This window comes from Rhinoraja longicauda, chromosome 41 (genome assembly GCF_053455715.1).
Source record: "Rhinoraja longicauda isolate Sanriku21f chromosome 41, sRhiLon1.1, whole genome shotgun sequence".
Classification (NCBI taxonomy): Eukaryota; Metazoa; Chordata; class Chondrichthyes; order Rajiformes; family Arhynchobatidae; genus Rhinoraja; species Rhinoraja longicauda.
The window spans coordinates 10,451,574-10,469,572 of NC_135993.1; the positions used below are offsets into that span (position 1 = coordinate 10,451,574).

Here is a 17,999-nt window from a genome sequence, read left to right on the forward strand (position 1 = left end):
GCTGCCAAAGACAAGGTAACTCGGGTGAGGGAGCCGCGACCTGCCGAGGCGGCCGCGTTGGAGGGGGTGTCATTGGCGGGGTCGGTCACCGGGGGTGGGGTGACACGGGGAGTGTACGCTGGTGTCAGCTGGCCGGCCGGCCGGGTCACTAGGCCGCAGGCCCCGCGCTTTCCCGCCTCGTTCGCGGCGCGAGACGAGCGGGAGAAACGGCCAACGGCCGAGCTCGCGCCTGCGCACGCGCGGCCGCTCGTTCTCCCTCCCCCTGTGACGTGACCTGTGACGTCGCGTCGCCGTGGAAACCAGGGAGCGTCAAGATGGCGGCCGGAGCCCAGGCTGCCAAAGACAAGGTAACTCAGGAGATGCAGAAACGTCACTGCAAACATTCTCCAATATCGATTACAACTCGCGTGTTACATTTGTGAATTACAGTGCATTTTGGACAAGTAATTTGGGTAGCAAGGAACAGTACACGATGCTGCTTTACGGGCGTGCGGTAGAGCAGGAGACTCAAAGTTCGATCCTGACTACGGGCGCCGTCTGTACGGAGTTTGTACGTTCTCCCCGTGACCCGCGTGGGTTTTCTCCGAGATCTTCGGTTTCCTCCCACACTCCAAAGACGTGCAGGTTTGTAGGTTAATTGGCTGGGCAAATGTAAAACTTGTCCCTAGTGTGTGTAGGATAGTGTTAGAGTGCGGGGATCGCTGGGCGGTGGGCCGAAGGGCCTGTTTCTGCGTTGTATCTCTAAATCTAAACAAAGAAATCTAAAAGAATTTACACCGAAGATAGACACAAAATGCTGGAGTAACTCAGCGGGACAAGGCAGCTTCTCTGGATAGAGATGTGTCTCGCCTGCCTGGCTGAGTTACTCCCAGCATTTTGTGTCTATTTTGGACAAGCAATAGGGATACAGTGCAGGCGAATCCACACAGCCTGTTATGGAGTCAAGGAGTGATGCAGTGTGGAAACGGGGCCTTTGGCCCAACTTGCCCACACCAGCCAACATATCCCAGCTACACTAGTCTCACCAGTCTGCGTCTTGTCCATATCCCTCCAAACCTGTCCTACCCATATACCTGTCTAATTGTTTCTTAAACGGTGGGATAGTCTCTGCCTCAACTACCTCCTCTAGCAGCTTGTTCCATACACCCATCACCCATTTGTGTGGAAAAAGTTACCCCTCAGATCCCTAGAGGACATAGGTTCAAGGTGAAGGGGAAAATATTTAATTTAAGGGGTAACATTTTCACACAAAGGGTGGTGGGTGTGTGGAACAAACTGCCAGAGGAGGTAGTTGAGGCTGGGCCTATCCCAACGTTTAAAACATAGAAACATAGAAAATAGGTGTAGGAGGAGGCCATTTGGCCCTTTGGCCACCACTATTCATTGTGATCATGGCTAATCATCCACAGTCAGTAACCTGCCTCCTCCCCATATCCCCTGATTCCATTAAGAAACAGTTAGACAGGTACATGGATAGGACACGTTTGGAGGGATATGGACCAAGCGCAGGCAGGTGGGGCTAGTGTAGCTGGGACATGTTGGCCGATGTGGGGAAAGTTGGGCTGAAGGACACACTGTAGCACCCAATGTCGAGATTTTCGAGTCAGCAGTGACTCTGGAGATTGGAGAATATTAGTTTAGTTTATTGTCCCGTGTTCTGAGATGCAGTGAAAAGCTTTTGCTGTGCGCTGACCGGAAAGATAATACATGATTACAATCGAGCCATCCACGGTGTGCAGAAGAAATGTTGCTGTTGGAATAGGGATTTAAAAGAGTGGAGCGATTGTAATGCGTGATTGCAGATCCACTTATGTGACGAGCACTCAGAGTCACCTTGGTTGGGCATCATCGGGTAGTTTGCCTCTGAACAGAGAAAGTTAACGGAAACTGCTCCAAGACAGACGTCAAGCCCACCGTTTGACCTGTTTTACAAAATGTTAAATGGTCAGCTCGACATAGATTACCAAATCTACACCAAACACAAACCTATCGGGAGCAGACCAGGGCATTCGATTCAATTCGAGATACCAGCTACCAAGACAGATGTGTAGGGCAATTCATTCTTCCTTCGCACAATTAAAGCATGGAATAGTCTTCACCCTACTATAGTTCCTCAACCAGACGCAACTACATTTAAGGTAGCTCTTCTTCTCCAAGAAGCCCTTCTTGCTTAAGTCCATAGTCTGCCACCTCCAGTTTAAATTCCATTTGGAATATTTTGGAGGACCAAGAACCAAGAACCAAGAAAAATCGAAACGTCCAAAGGGTTTTGTCGAAGAGTAGAATGAGAAACCATTTCTGATTACTGGAGAATTGACAGGGTGTAAATTCATCAAAATGACAGCTGTGTACACCCTCGCAAGAAACTCATGGAATTATGCCACAATGCTGTCTACTCTGCTATTTCTTTAAAGAGGCTCAAATGTGACTCGAGTCCCCTTCCACTTCCTCAGTCCTGAAGTTGCACCTAATTTCCTACATTGTGGGCTGAAGGGCCTGTTCCTGTGCTGCATGTTCCATGTACCCAGTTCCTGTGCTGCATGTTCCATGTACCCAGTTCCTCTCAATCCCTAACCAGTCTGAAGAAGTGTCTCAACCTGAAATGTCACCCATTCCTTCCATCCAGAGGTGCTGCCTGTCCCGGTGAGTTACTCTAGCTTTTTGTGTCTATCTTCGGTTTAAACCAGCACCTGCTGGTTCCTCTTACAACTCTGATACTAAATCTGTGCTTTACTACTTCCAGACGTGACCCTTTCAAAGCATCTCTGACCCAGCCTCTCATCTTTCTCCCTGGCAAATTTGGGACCGCTAAATTTCTCTCTCCAGATTCATTCTTTCACTGCCCCCTCAACCTCAAGACCCTAACCATCCAATTTGTTAGCTGATATCTATATACTAAAATTCTCATTTGTTTGTTTGTTCCTGAACCACAACCAAAACGGTACACGATAGCGCAACAATTTTAGGCCCATCTGGCTCACCGTCGTCCCTTTGGTGCTGATAGAAGAAGTTTCATTGAAATTGGTGTTATATTTTAAAAGTTATTCACATTTTAAAGTTTAAATCTATCTAGTAGGGAAGTGGGGGAGGGCGGGGGGAGGGAGGGAGGGAGGGAGGGAGGGAGGGAGGGAGGGAGGGAGGGAGGGAGGGAGGGAGGGAGGGAGGGAGGGAGGGAGGGAGGAGGGACGATAAAGGGGATTGAGGGGGATGGTGGGGGGGGGAGGGAGGGAGGGGGAGAGGGGAGGGGGAGAGGAGGGAGGGGGAGAGGGGAGAGGGAGGGGTGGAGGAGAGGGTGCTGCACCAATGCAGGAGAGGTTTGGGCCCAATGGGTCCACTTGGTCTTGTTTTCTTTTAAATCTCCTCCCCTACAAAAATGTCCCCACACCCTCTGTCCTTATAAACTAGTACCTCTACTTCAATCCAATTTAACTAAGGATTGCAAACTTTGGAAGCCTAGAACTTTCGGGTATATTCCGCAGCCATTATCAGTGAAATGTTTTTTTAAATCAATGTTTCAAATGACATTGTGTAATAAAAGTAATCTTTTCCTCAATGTACTACTTGAAATGTCAACAGCCTTTGACGTGGTTGACCTCACTTCCTTCTTGCAACAACTCTCTGCTGACGCCGAGTTCGATGGAGCAACCTTCAGCTTGCTCTATCGTTCTTGGTGTGGCTGTGCCCGAGCATTTGGTGGAATCTCCTCTTTCCCATACATTGTTAGCTTTACTATTTCCCAAAGTTCTCTCCTTGGCCTTCCTATTTACCCATCAACATTCTTCCCCTTGGCGACACTATCCAAAACCATCCATTTCTTGTGTGTCTGCTGTCTATGCCTAGATCTATGCTATCACCAAGTGCTGGAGAAACTCAGCGGGTCAGGCTGCATCTGTGGAGGGAATTGACAGACGACATTTGGGATCGGGACCCTTCTTCAGGCTAATCATTCTGAAGGAAGGTCTTGACCTGAAATGATCTGTCCATTCCCTCAACAGGTGCTGCCTGACCCGCTGAGTTCCTCCAGCGCACGATGATTATTAGTTTTAAGCAGGGCCACGACCAGAAAAGTCTTCTGTCCATTCCCCTGGAACTGAATCTGCTTTACTGCTCCCACACATGTCTCTTTTCAAAGCATTTCTGATCCAGTCTCTCATCTTTCACCTTGGAAAGCTTGGGATCATCTAAAGTTCTCTTCCTAAGGCAAGTTCTCTTCCTCTTCCTAACCAAAAGTTAGAAGGGCCTAGTTTAATTTAGAAATACAGCGCGGAATGGGCCTTTGGGTCCACCATGTGACAACCTGCACACTAATTCTATGTCCTGCACGCTAGGGGCTATTTACAGAAGCCAACTAACCTACAAACCTGCACGTCTTTGGGATGTGGGAGAAAACTGGAGCACTCGGAGGAGACCCACGTGGTCACAGGTGCAAACTCCACACAGAGAGTACCTGTACTCGGGATCGAATCTGGGTCTCTGGCGCTGTGAGGCAGCGGCAGCTCGACCGCTGCACCACCGTGAGGAGAAGGACAAAGCCTGGCAGGTAATAGGTTGATGCAGGTGAGGGGAGGGGGATTATTTGCTTCACATTTGTCAGCCATGATATAAGTTACTGTGGTCCTATGTTGAAGAATTTTCACCACAGGCAACTTTCACAATGTTTTCATCATCTGCCTTGTACAGAGCTTGTGTAAGAAGGAACTGCAGACGTGTAGGAGAAAAAACTGCAGATGCTGGTTTAAATCGAAGGGAGACAAAATGCTGGAGTAACTCAGCGGTCAGGCAGTATCTCTGGAGAGAAGGAATGGGTGACATTTCGGGTCGAATCCCTTCTTCAGACTAATGTCAGGGGAGATGGCAAGATAAAGATAGAATGTAGTCGAAGACAGGAAGACGAGTGGATGAACTGGGAAGGGAGAGGGGATAGAGAGGGGAAGCAGGGACTACCTGAAGTGGGAGAAGTCAATGAATGTTAATACCGCTGGGGTGTAAATTGCCCAGGCGAAATATGAGGTGCTGTTCCTGCAATTTGCGCTGGGCCTCACTCTGACAATGGAGGAGGCCCAGGACAGAAAGGTCAGATTAGCAATGGGAGAGGGAGTTGAAGTGCTGAGCCACCGGGAGATCAGGTTGGTTGACACGGACTGAGCGAAGGTGTTCAGTGAAACGATCACCGAGCCTGCGTTTGGTCTCGCCGATGTAGAGAAGTTGACATCTAGAGCAGCGGCTACAATAGATGAGGTTGGAGGTGGTGCAGGGGAACCTCTGTCTCACCTGGAAAGACTGTTTGGGTCCTTGGATGGAGTCGAGGGGGGAGGTAAAGGGACAGGTGTTGCATCTCCTGCGGTTGCAGGGGAATGTACCTGGGGAGGGGGTGGTTTGGGTGGGCAGGGATGGGTTAACCAGGGAGTCTCTGCGCAAAGCAGAAAGGGGTGGAGATGGGAAGATGTGACCAGTAGTGGGATCCCGTTGGAGGTGGCGGAAATGTTGGAGGATAATTTGTTGTATGCAACGGCTGATGGGGTGGAAGGTGAGGACAAGGGGGACTCTCTTCTTGTTATTCTCTCTTTGGAGGGGGAGTAGGAGCAAGAGCGGAGCTGCGGGATAGTTTAAACCGAAGATAGGCACAAAAAGCTGTAGTAACTCAGCGGGACAGGCAGCATCTCTGGAGAGAAGGAATGGGTGATGTTTCGCTTGATTTGTTTGTGGATCATTCTTTGAATCCTTTACTTTGTAAAAGGATGTAGCTGCAAGTTGTGGTTGACTAACTGTGGCATATAAATGTGCGGCAAAATTCTTGTTGTAACGGTCAATCTCATCCGTCCCATTTTGTCGCTGTTGTCTTTCCTCCTTCAGAGGCCACACGCGTGAAGTCTCAATGTACACCTCAACGTTCAAAAGAACAGTTGTCTTTCATCTTACCTTTGAGCGTTTATTGTTTAGCCACTGACTACATCAACGGTGAGCCTTGGCTTGCTGTTGGGGACATGCTGAACGTCCTCAGGCTTTTAAGGAAGTAGAGGCGTTGGTTTTTAATGTCTCCCACCCTGGCCACAAATGTCATTATATTTGATCAAGCCAGTTTTTGAAATGCATTATTCAGTCTCCTTACCTCAAGTCAAGGTCTCAAGGTCAGTTTATTGTCACATGCACCAATTAAGGTACAGTGAAATTTGAATTACCGTACACACCATAGTGAATGCACCCCTGACTTTACTAGCCTTAAGAAACAAAGTCCGAGAGTCCAACTGAGCAAAAGTATCTTGAGTAGATTCTGATTATAGGCAGCAATATTCACAATGGCTGAATAGGAGCTACTCTGGATATTTAGTTTAATTTAGTTTATTATTGTCACGTGTACCGAGATACAGTGAAAAGCTTTTTGTTTGTGTGCTGTCCAGTCAGAGAAAAGACTGTACATGAGTACAATCTAGCTGTGCACAGCACACAGATAAAGGATACAACGTTTAGTGCAAAGATATAACACTGAAGTATGATGAAGTCCAATTAAAGGAAGCTTAAAGGTTTCCAATGCAGTAGATGGGAAGGTAGAAACAAAATGCTGGAGTAACTCAGCGGGACAGGCAGCATCACTGGAGAGAAGGAATGGGTGACCTTTCGGGTCGAGACCCTTCAGACTGATGTAGATGGGAAGTCAGGACTGCACTCTAGCTGATGAGAGGACCATTCAGTTGCCTGGTAGCAGCTGGGAAGAAACTGTTCATGAACACTCCTGGAGGTATGTGTTTTCAAACTTCTGTATCTGCTACCTGATGGGAGAGGGGAGAAGATGGAGTGACCGGGGTGAGACTGGTCCTTGATTATGCTGGTGGGCTTGCTGAGAGAGCGTGTAGTGTAAATGGAGTCCATGGAAGGGAGGCTGGTTTGTGTGATGGTCTGGATTACTTCCACAACTCTCTGCAATTTCTTGCATGTCTTGGATGGAGCTGTTCCCAAACCAGGCTGTGGTGCATCCCAATAAGGTGCTTTCTACAGTACATCTATAGAGGTTGGTGAGAGTTGTTGGGCACATGCTCTTTTAAGGAAGTAGAGGCATTGGTTTTTAATGTCTCCGACTCTTTGGCCACAAATGTCATTATTTTTGAAATGCATTATTCAGTCTCCTTACCGCAAGTTAAGGTCTCAAGGTCAGTTTATTGTCGCATGTACCAATTAAGGTACAGTGAAATTCAAATTACCACACAGCCATACTAAAGAAAAGCAACAAGCCACACAACCGGGAAGCACCAGCAAACAGTCTGTCTGTCCCTTTCTTCTTTGTTGTTTTTTTAATATGTGTTAAATGTATGTTTTTAGTGTTCTTTAGCTTGTTTTACGTGGGAGGTGGTGGAGGGGGTTGGGGGAAACTTTTTCTAATCTCTTACCTCGACGGTCACGCGATTTTAAAAAAAAATTGGGGAGGAGGTTTCCGTATCATATCTCCGTCCGCACTGCGGCCTAACATCGAGGAGTTGGCGGCCTTTGCTGGAGACCGACTTCGAGAGCTCCACCGTGGGAGCCTGTGGACTTCAACATTGTGGAGCTTGCGGTTTTTGGTCAGAGACCGACTTTGGGAACTCCAAGCCGCGGGGACTTCGACCGCCCCGACGCGGGGGCTTCGACTGCCGGCTGTGGAAGCTTCGATCGCCCTGACGGATGGTTTGACTGCCCTGACCGCGGGAGAAAAATGAGAGAAAAAGATTAGACTTTATTGCCTTCCATTACTATGAGGAATGTGGGGAATCCACTGTGGATCCTTTAGAAGGATGAGAGGAGATCTTATCAAAACGTATAAGATTATTAAGGGGTTGGACACGTTAGAGGCAGGAAACATTTTCCCAATGTTGGGGGAGTCCAGAACAAGGGGCCGCAGTTCAAGAATAAGGGGTAGGCCATTTAGAACTGAGATGAGGAAAAACTTTTTCAGTCAGAGTTGTGAATCTGTGGAATTCTCTGCCTCAGAAGGCAGTGGAGGCCAATTCTCTGAATGCATTCAAGAGAGAGCTAGATAGAGCTCTTAAGGATAGCGGAGTCAGGGGGTATGGGGAGAAGGCAGGAACGGGGTACTGATTGAGAATGATCAGCCATGATCACATTGAATGGCGGTGCTGGCTCGAAGGGCCGAATGGCCTCCTCCTGCACCTATTGTCTATTGTCTATTGTGGTGGATGTTTATGTTAACTTTTATGTAGCTGTGTGTCTTGTTGCTTTTTTGTATGACTTTATGGTAATTCGCATATCACTACCTTAATTGGTACACGTGAAAATAAAAGACCTTTGAAACCTTTGAACTACATAAAAGTTAACATAAACATTCACCACAGCGGATTCCCCACGTTCCTCACTGTGATGGAAGGCAATAAAGTCCAATCTTCTTACTCTTTATTCTCCCGCGGTCGGGGCAGTCGATCCTTCCGCAGTTGGGGCGATCGAAGCCCCCGCGTTGGGGCGGTCAAAGCTCCTGCGGCTTGGAGCTCCCAAAGTCGGTCTCCGACCAGAGACCACGAGCGCCATGATGTTAGCGTCCGTAGGCACCCGCGGTAGAGCTCAGAGGTCGATCCCTAACAAAGGGATCGCACGCTCTGTGATGGTACGTCCGCAGGTACCCGCGGTGGAGCTCTCGACGTCGGTCTCCAGCAAAGGCCGCCAAGGACGAAGATACGATACGGAGAAAAATCGCATCTCCCTCAAGGTGAGAGATTAGAAAACGTTTCCCCCAGCCCCCCCCCCCCCCCCCCCCCCCCACCCACATAAAACAAGCGAAAGAACACTAAAAACTTTCGTCTAATGCATACAAACAAACAACACAAGAAGGAAGGGACAGACAGACTGTTGGCGACAAGATACAACAGTTTTCACCACCCTTTCTGATTATACACACAATCCATCGGATGGCATCTCTGGGCTCAGATTTACAGGTCTGAATTTCCTTGCTGTTTTTCAGGCTTGTATTCCTAAAGAAATCGGATTTTTTTTTGGAATTATTACTTTATGCCCGAGCTTAAAATGAGATTTTGAGCTTTTGTCACGCGAGTCAATAAGCAATCTTTGCAAATAATTTCTGCTGGAGGGTATCAGAACAAGGCATAAACTTCGAGCGTGGACAATCAAAAAGTACTTGTGCACAAAAATGGAAATCTGTAACCCTCTGAGGCGAAGTCCTTTAAAACGTTCAAGACTAGGATTGATTAAATACTGTAAAGGATTACAGAATAAAGACAGGTAGGTGGCTTTGATATAGACTGTCAATGCACTAATTAGGTGGAGCGTAGGCAGAAGAGGCCCTCACTCTATAATAGGTTAGTTGTTGTTGATGTCAAAATGACTGAAATTGGGAAGGAAACTGGTTTTGGTGATACACAAATCTTTAAGAAAAAGTACTGTGGAAAGTTTAGCTTGTTTGGAATAGCGGGGACGATTAAGTCATGAAAGAGTATTTTTGTTTAGTTTAGACATGGAAATACAGCATAGAAACAGGCCCTTTGGCCGACTGAGTCCATGCTGACCAACAATCACCCGTATTTATTCACAAAATGCTGGAGTAACTCAGCAGGTCAGGCAGCATCTCAGGAGAGAAGGAATGGGTGACGTTTCGGGTCGAGACCCTTCTTCAGTCTGAAGTAACTCAGCTGGAGTAACTCAGCAGGTCAGGCAGCATCTCAGGAGAGAAGGAATGGGTGACGTTTCGGGTCGAGACCCTTCTTCAGACTGAAGAAGGGTCTCGACCCGAAACGTCACCCATTCCTTCTCTCCTGAGATGCTGCCTGACCTGCTGAGTTACTCCCGCATTTTGTGAATAAATACCTTCGATTTGTACCAGCATCTGCAGTTATTTTCTTAAACAATCACTCGTATACTAGTTCCACGTTATCCCATTTTTGCATGCCTCATATCGGGAACAATTTACAGAAGCCAATTTTTAAAATGCAGAAAAATTACAAGCCTGCACATCTTTGAAATGTGGGAGGAAACAGAGCACCTGGAGAAACCCATGCGGTCAAGGGGAGAACGTAAAACTCCACACAGACAGCACTCATTGTCAGGATCAAACCTGGGTCTCTGGCGCTGAGAGGCAGCAGTCTATCTACCGTGCTTTCGAAAATAGGGAACATGTGTTCTGAAATCATACAATTCTTCCAAAATATTTTGCTGTGAGACGTCGAACCTGTCCTCAGCTTCCACAATTGCCAGAGAGAGGCCTCACACAAGCTGAAAGAACAGCACCTCAAATTTTGCTTGGGCTTTGACGACTCCACAATGGCATCAATGTGGCATTCTCCAACCTCAGGCAACCTCCACCCCTTTCCTTCTCATCTACCTAGGTCCTCACCTGCACACAACTTTATTTCCATTCCTCTCCCCCACTGGACCCACCTGCCAAAGAACCCCTCCTCACCTGGATCCACCTGTCACTTGCTCCCACTTTCCGTCACCTATCCCCGTCACCCTACCTCTTTTTGTCCCCCAGTTGTCTCGCCTCGCTCCAATCATTCTGAAGAAGAGTTCTAACCCGAAACATCACCTGTCCCATTTCCTCCACCGATGCTGTCCAGCCCAGTTGAGTTCTTTCAGCGTTTTGGTTCTTGCCAGAGAATTTTGCATGTTAACGTCTGACATCGACTGCTTGTAGTAGCTTTTAGAATGGAATTTTGATATCAGCATAGTGGATAAAAAAAGACAAGTGGGAAGGAGCAAGAAATCACAAATCATTTATAAAGTCTGACAAAGGGTCTCGACCCAAAATGTCACCTATTCCTTTTCTCCAGAGATGCTGCCTGACCCGCTGAATTACTCCAACTCTTTGCGTCTATCTTTGGTATAAACCAGCAGCTACAGTTCTTTGTTTCTACAAATGTAAATTTATCGATGGCTTTGAAAAAATCTGCACAGACTGTAGGCCAAAGGGTTCCCTGGGTACAAGTCTGTGAAACGTGGGTCCATGTAAAAGGGTTGCCCAGCAGACTACTGCAGTGACCCAGGTTCAATCCTTACCTGGATACCTTGTGTGGAGTTTCTCACTGTGACCCTGAGTCTTCCCTCACATCTGGATTTGTTACTTTAATTGGCCCTGGTGCCCCAGATATCCTTATGTAGAATCTGGGGCGACTGAAGAAGGGTCTCGACCCGAAACGTCGCCCATTCCTTCTCTCCAGAGATGCTGCCTGACCCGCTGAGTTACTCCAGCGTTTTGTGTCTATCTTTAGTTATAGGGGGAAATTAGAAAGGAGGGGGAATGCTTGGCTCTGTGAGCTGGCTCGATGAGCCGAATACCTTCCTAGGTTAAATAGGAAATTGGAAAGACGAGTACATTTAATCTTTCTTTAAGATTAAAACGCGGTGGTGTTATTTCAACTGCGCTATTATGCGGTCCAACTTCTCCCGCTTGGTCCCAGAGAACTCTCCAGCCTTCTCCTGGCATCTGTAGAAGTGGAAGGTGGGCATGCAGGTGATGCCCGCTGCTCTGGCCAATTCCTCCGATTCATCCACGTCCACCTCGGCGAAGATGATGTCGCGGTGTTGGTCCGACTTCATCGTCAAGTAAGGTTTGATGCTGGTGCAGTTGTTGCACCATTTTGCCCCGAAGAAGATAACCACCAGGGCCTCCTCTTCCTCTTCCAGCAAGGTCGCGAATTGCCGCCGGGTCCTGATGGGTCTTAACACCATACTGCCGCGACTGTCTGACGCTTTGTGCAAAGCTCAAGCCCCGGCCTTACCCCTATTGCAACCTCTCCCCGATAGTGACGTGCAGGGGCGTCATGCAAAGCAAGTCCAAGCCTTGCACATCATCGCCTCTGCTCAACAGAAAGAATTACACACGCTCAACTTCTCCCGAATACAGACACACACAAAGCTGGAGTGACACAGCGAGATATGCAGAGAATGGGCCCATTCCTTCCCTGCCCGTCCCGCCGAGTTACTCCAGCCTGTAGCAGTCGGTTTAAACCAGCATCTGCAGTTCCTTCCCACATGAACGTCTCCCCGCAGCGGGCGACCCCTCTAGGGAGGGGAAGGGACCTGATGGCCTAACTCCCAAAGATCCAGCAACGAGCGGAGAACATCCCGTCTGTCTGCTCTATCAAACGGGTAGAGTCAGTCGATGGTGAACTCGCACCGCGACGCCTGACGAGGGACTTTGCTGGTGGATAGAATGGGAGGACCAAAATACAAATAAGTGGGATTTAAAATAAATAAAAGTAAGACAAGGGGTGGAGATGGGATAAACTAAATTGTTAGACCAGGTGACGTCTGGAAAGTAGGTTTACTTTATGTCTTTGCATAGGACCATCATCGTTGTAAGTGCTCAACTGAGAGAAATTATTTGACTTTAGTTTAATTTAGAGATACAGCCGCAGTAACAGACTCTTCGGCCCACCGAGTCCAGGCCGACCAGCAGTCCCTGCACTGCACACTAAAAGTATCCTGCACACTCCAGGGACAATTCACAATTTTACCTAAGTCAATTAGCCTGCAAACCTGTCGGTCTTTGGAGTGTTGGAGGAAACAGGAGCACCCGGAGAAAACCCCCGCAGGTGACGGGGAGAGCGTGCAAACTCCACACAGACACAGCACCCATGGTCAGGATCGAAGCCGGGTCCCCGGCGCTGTGAGGCAGCAACTCTATCACCGTGCTGCCCTGACGTTGTGGGATTGTTTGGCACAATTCAGGGCTGGCTCAGAATAGAACCGGGGCAAAGAATTACAGGGACAAACAACTGGAATATCTATAATCACGCTTTTGGATTGAATTGGAGGAAGGGGTGCAAGTGGGCTTTTACAAAGTCGCCCACTCTGGTTCAGTCTCCCTAAAATAAATTGCTGTGAACAGTGAACAGTCACCTAAAACAAATGAACAATCTCTATCTCAGAGAGAAGGCAGGAGAATGGGGTTGAGAGGGAAAGATAGACCAGCCGTGATTGCATGGTGGAGTCGACTCAATGGGCCGGGTGGCCTAATTCTGACTTATGAACAATTGAAACAAGTGATTCAAGCCCTAAATAATTTTGTTTTTTAAATGGAGGAAGTAAAAGAACAGAACAATGAAATCAGACAGGGCCTTCGAGGAAATATAAGGAAAGCTGGAAAGAACTTGAGTAGGGATTTGGGAGTGCCAAAAAGGTCCATGAAATATCATTGGCAAGTAGGCCATAAGGAATAGGGGTAGAATTAGGCTGTTCAGCCCATCAAGTCTACTCCGCCATTCAATCATGGCTGATCTATCTCTCCATCCTAACCCCATTTTCCTGCCTTCTCCCCATAACCTCTGACACCCGTACTAATCAAGAATCTTAAATCGGATTAAAGAGAATCCCAGAGCATTTCATGTATGCATTATAAACAAAAGGGTAACTAGGGATGATAGCACGCCTCGGGGATAAAGGATGCATATTTTGTTCTTGGAATCAAAGAATGTAGATGAGGTACAAAATGAAGACCATGCCTTGGTATTCACCAAGATGGGCGTGGAGGATAGAGAGATCAAGTCAAGTCAAGTCAAATTTATTTGTCACATACACATACACGATGTGCAGTGAAATGAAAGTGGCAATGCCTGCGGGTTGTGCACAAAAAAGAATTACAGTTACAGCATATAAATAAAGTTAATGTTACTATAGTGTAGACAAAAATGTAGTCTGGAGTTATAAAAGTTGACAGTCCTGATGGCCTGTGGGAAGAAAGTCCGTCTCATCCTCTCCGTTTTCACAGCGTGACAGCGGAGGCGTTTGCCTGATCGTAGCATCTGGAACAGTCCGTTACTGGGGTGGCAGGGATCCCTCATGATCTTGCTTGCTCTGGATCTGCACCTCCTGATGTATAGGTCCTGCAGGGGGATGAGTGTAGTTCCCATGGTGCGTTCTGCCGAACGCACTACTCTCTGCAGGGCCATCCTGTCCTGGGCAGAGCTGTTCCCAAACCAGACTGTAATGTTGCCGGACAGGATGCTCTCTACAGCCCCAGAGTAGAAGCAATGAAGGATCCTCAGAGACACTCTGAATTTCCTCAATTGTCTAAGGTGGTAAAGGCGCTGCTTAGCCTTACGCACCAGTGCGGCAATGTGCGTTGCCCACGTCAGATCCTCTGTGATGCGGACTCCCAAGTATTTAAAACTGCTCACCCTATCCACAGTAGACCCATTTATCTCCAGTGGCGTGTACGTCCTTGGATGTTTAGCCCTTCTGAAGTCCACAATCAGCTCCTTTGTTTTAGTGACATTCAAGAGGAGGCTATTGTCCTGACACCAGAGTGCCAGATCAGCCACCTCCTCCCGGTAGGCCTTCTCATCGTTGTTGGAGATCCGGCCCACCACCACAGTGTCATCAGCAAACTTGATCAGTGTGGAGAATAGTCATATGCAATGGTCTTTTGACAAATAAAGGGAGGTGGGTGTATGGAACAAGCTGTCAGAGGAGGTAGTTGAGGCAGGGACTATCCCGACATTCAAGAAACAGACAGGTACATGGATAGGGCAGGTTTGGAGGGATGTGGACCAAACGCGAGCAGGTGGGACTGGTGTAGCTGGGCCATGTTGGCCGGTGTGGGCACGTTGGGCCGGAAGGCCTGTTTCCACGCTGTATCACTCTTTGACTCTTTCTAGGAGGCTGCTTTGGTTCTCTTGAAAAACATTAAGTTGGATAAATTCCGAGGGCCTGAGGGGATCTATTTTGAGTTATTGAGTGAGACAAGAGAGGAGATTGCAGGGACTTTGATAAAGATAGTTGTATCTCTTTAGCCACAGGCGAGGCCTCAGAGGACTGGAGATTAGCCAATGTTGCTCCTGTTTTTTAGTTTTAATTTAGAGATACAGCGCAAAAACAGGCCCTTCGGCCCACCGAATCCGCACCGACCAGTGATCCCCGCACATTAACACTATCCTACACACACCAGGGTCAATTTTACATTTATACCAAGCCAATTAGCCTACAAACCTGTATGTCTCTGGAGTGTGGGAGGAAACCGAAGATCCCGGAGAAAACCCATGCAGTCACGGGTAGAACGTACAAACTCCGTACAGACAGCACCCGTAGTCGGAATGGAACCCGGGTCCCTGGCGCTGTAAGGCAGCAACTCTACCGCTGCGCCACCCTGTTGCCCTTTAAGATGGAAATCTGGATAATCCAGGAATTCATTAGCCTGTGGTCCTCACATCAGTGGTAGAGAAGCTATTGGAGAGGGTTCTTGGGGATAGGATTCTCATCCATCTGGATATGAATGGGCTAATTAGGGACATTAGGGACAAGTCAACATGGCTTTGTCCATGTGTCTTATGACGTGATTGTTTTAGAGGCGGTGATGAGGCGATCGGTGAGGATAGGAACGGATATTGTGTGCGTGGACTTTAGTAAGGCATTTGATGAAGTCCCTTACGGTAGGCTGATCTAGAGAATAACGATGCTTGGGATCCATGGTGATTTGGTAGTTCAAGTTCAGAACATACTTACCCACAGGAGAGAGAGAGTAGTAGTGGAGGTAGACACAAAATGGTGGAGTAACTCAGCGGGTCAGGCAACATCTCAGGAGAGAAGAAATAGGTGACGTTTCGGGTCGAGACCTGTCTTCAGACCGATGTCAGGGGGAGGGCGGGACAAAGATAGAATGTAGTCAGAGACAGGAAGACTAGAGGGAAAACTGGGAAGGAGGAGGGGAAAGGGAGAGGGAAAGCAGGAACTATCTGAATAACTTCAGTCAATGTTCATAGCGCTGGGGTGTAAACTATCCAAGTGAAATATGAGGTGCTGTTCCTCCAATTTGCGCTGGGCCTCACTCTGACGATGGAGGCGGCCCAGGACAGAAAGGTCAGACTGGGATTGGGAGGGGGAGTTGAAGTGCTGAGCCACTGGGAGATCAGGTAGGTTATGACGGACTAAGCGGAGGTGTTCAGCGAAACGATCGCCGAGCCTGCACTTGGTCTCTCCGATGAAGAGAAGTTGTAGTGGAGGTCTGACCAGTGTTGTTCCACAGGGTGTTCCACAGGGATCAGTGAAGGAACTGCTATTTGTGATGTACATGAATGAGTTGGACAAAAATGTAGATGGGTTGGTGGAGTTACAGACAGTGAGGAAGTCTGTCAATGGATTCAGCTGGATGTAGATCATTGTAGATATGGGTAGAGAAATGGCAGATGGAGTCTGAGGTGTTGCACATCGGGTGGTCAAATGTAAGGGGAAAGTGTAGAGTCAATGACGACCCTGATTAACAGCATCGATGTACAGAGGGATCTCTTGGGGTCCAAGTCCATAGCACCATGTTAGTTGCAGCATAACTGAGTGGTAAAGAAGGCATATGGTATGCTTGCCTTCCTCAGTTGGCGTATTGCGTATAAGAATAATGAAGTCATGTTACAGCATAATAGAATTTTGGGCAAGACCGAATATGGAGCATTTTGTACATTCTAGTCACGCCATTATAGGAAGGCTAGATAGAGCTCTTAATGATAGCGGAGTCAGTGGGTATGGGGAGAAGGCAGGAACGGGGTACTGATTGAGAATGATCAGCCATGATCACATTGAATGGCGGTGCTGGCTCGAAGGGCCGAATGGCCTCCTCCTGCACCGATTGTCTATTGATATGGAGGCTTTGGAGAAGGTAAATACAAGGTTTACAGGATGCTGCCTGGATTAGGGGGTATTAGCTAAAAGGAGAGATTGGACAAAGTTGAATTATTTTTCCTGCAAGTTGGAGGTTGAGGCGAGACTTGATAGAAGTGTATACAAATATGAGGCATAGATAGGGTAGACAGTCAGAACCTTTTTCTCTTATGCAGGGAATGGAGGGATCTTTGGCACGGATATTGGATTGTTTGCTCTGGAATGCTGGAGGTTACGGGGAGACCTGATAGAATTGTATAAAGCAACCCTTGGCTGCTTGACATAATTCATTGGAAATTCAGAAGTTCGACTTGTACATCACCTTTCATGATCATAAATTTGTTCTCATCTGATGAGTTATACTTTGAAATGCAGTTGCTGTGGTAAAGAATGAAAGTACAGCAGCAACTTAAAAAACTTTGTGACTTTGTCAGCGCCCTTTATGTGGTGACTATTTGCACACCTTGGGTATGCAAGCAAAATATTTCACTGTGACTAGTCACATGTGACAATAACGTTTTATTCATACATTCATTCAAAATATAGATTGGGTAAACTGTCAGAACATTTTCCCCAGGGTGAAAATTTCAAGTACTAAAGAAAAAAAAGTGAGAGGGGGAAAGTTTAGAGATGTTTGGGCAAGTTTTTTTTTTAATTACAGGAGTGGTGGGTGTCTGGAATGTGCTGACTGCTTGTGGTACAGGCAGTGTAATAGTCACATTTAGAGGCTTTTAGACACATGGATATGGATCACAAGCAGGCAGAAGGGAGTAATTTACTTTGGCATCATGTTCGGCATTGTGGGCCAGAGGGCCTGTCCTGTGCTGTACTGTTCTTGGTATTCAAGAGGTAGACACAAAATGCTGGAGTAACTCAGCGGGTCAGGCAGCACCTCGGGCGAGAAGGACTGGGTGACGTTTCGGGTCGAGTCTGAAGAAGGGTCTCGACCCGAAACATCACCCATCCCTTCTCTCCCGAGATGCTGCCTGACCCGCTGAGTTACTCCAGCATTTTGTGTCTACCTCCAATTTAAACCAGCATCTGCAGGTTTTTTTCCCTATGTATTCAAGAGCTTTATCTCCTATGTTTGCGGAGAAGGATTGTTTGAAAGGGAAGGCTTGATGGGCTATTTTGAAAACTAAAAGATGAGAGGTTTGGTCAGAACATCACATGCAGATACCGGATGCAGCAGAAGATGATCCCTGATTGGAGTCCAATGGAGTGGAACGTGGAGATGGGGAATCTGTCCAGTGATCTTGCGAGAGAGAGGAAGGGGTGGTATTAGATAATAGACAATAGGTGCAGGAGGAGGCCATTCTCCCTTCGAGCCAGGCTGCAGATTAAATAAAAAGTACAGGGCACAGTATAGGGTAATAATGTGACATGAAATCATAGGCTGATCAGAAGTTTAAATGTTA

General features: G+C 47.6%; 1 protein-coding gene and 1 pseudogene across 1 annotated transcript in view; one reads left to right on the forward strand and one right to left on the reverse strand.

Annotated features, from left to right (window-relative positions):
* The first annotated feature begins 315 nt into the window (after positions 1 to 315).
* The window catches only part of LOC144611802 (SERTA domain-containing protein 3-like), a 65,036-nt gene continuing 47,352 nt past the window's right edge, over positions 316 to 17,999 (forward strand). The window contains exons 1-2 of the mRNA XM_078431059.1: positions 316 to 347; positions 4,329 to 4,540. The gene's annotated coding sequence lies outside the window, so the exon portion shown is untranslated. The remainder of the gene's footprint in view (positions 348 to 4,328; positions 4,541 to 17,999) is intronic.
* Positions 11,341 to 11,661, reverse strand: LOC144611890 (thioredoxin pseudogene; annotated as a pseudogene).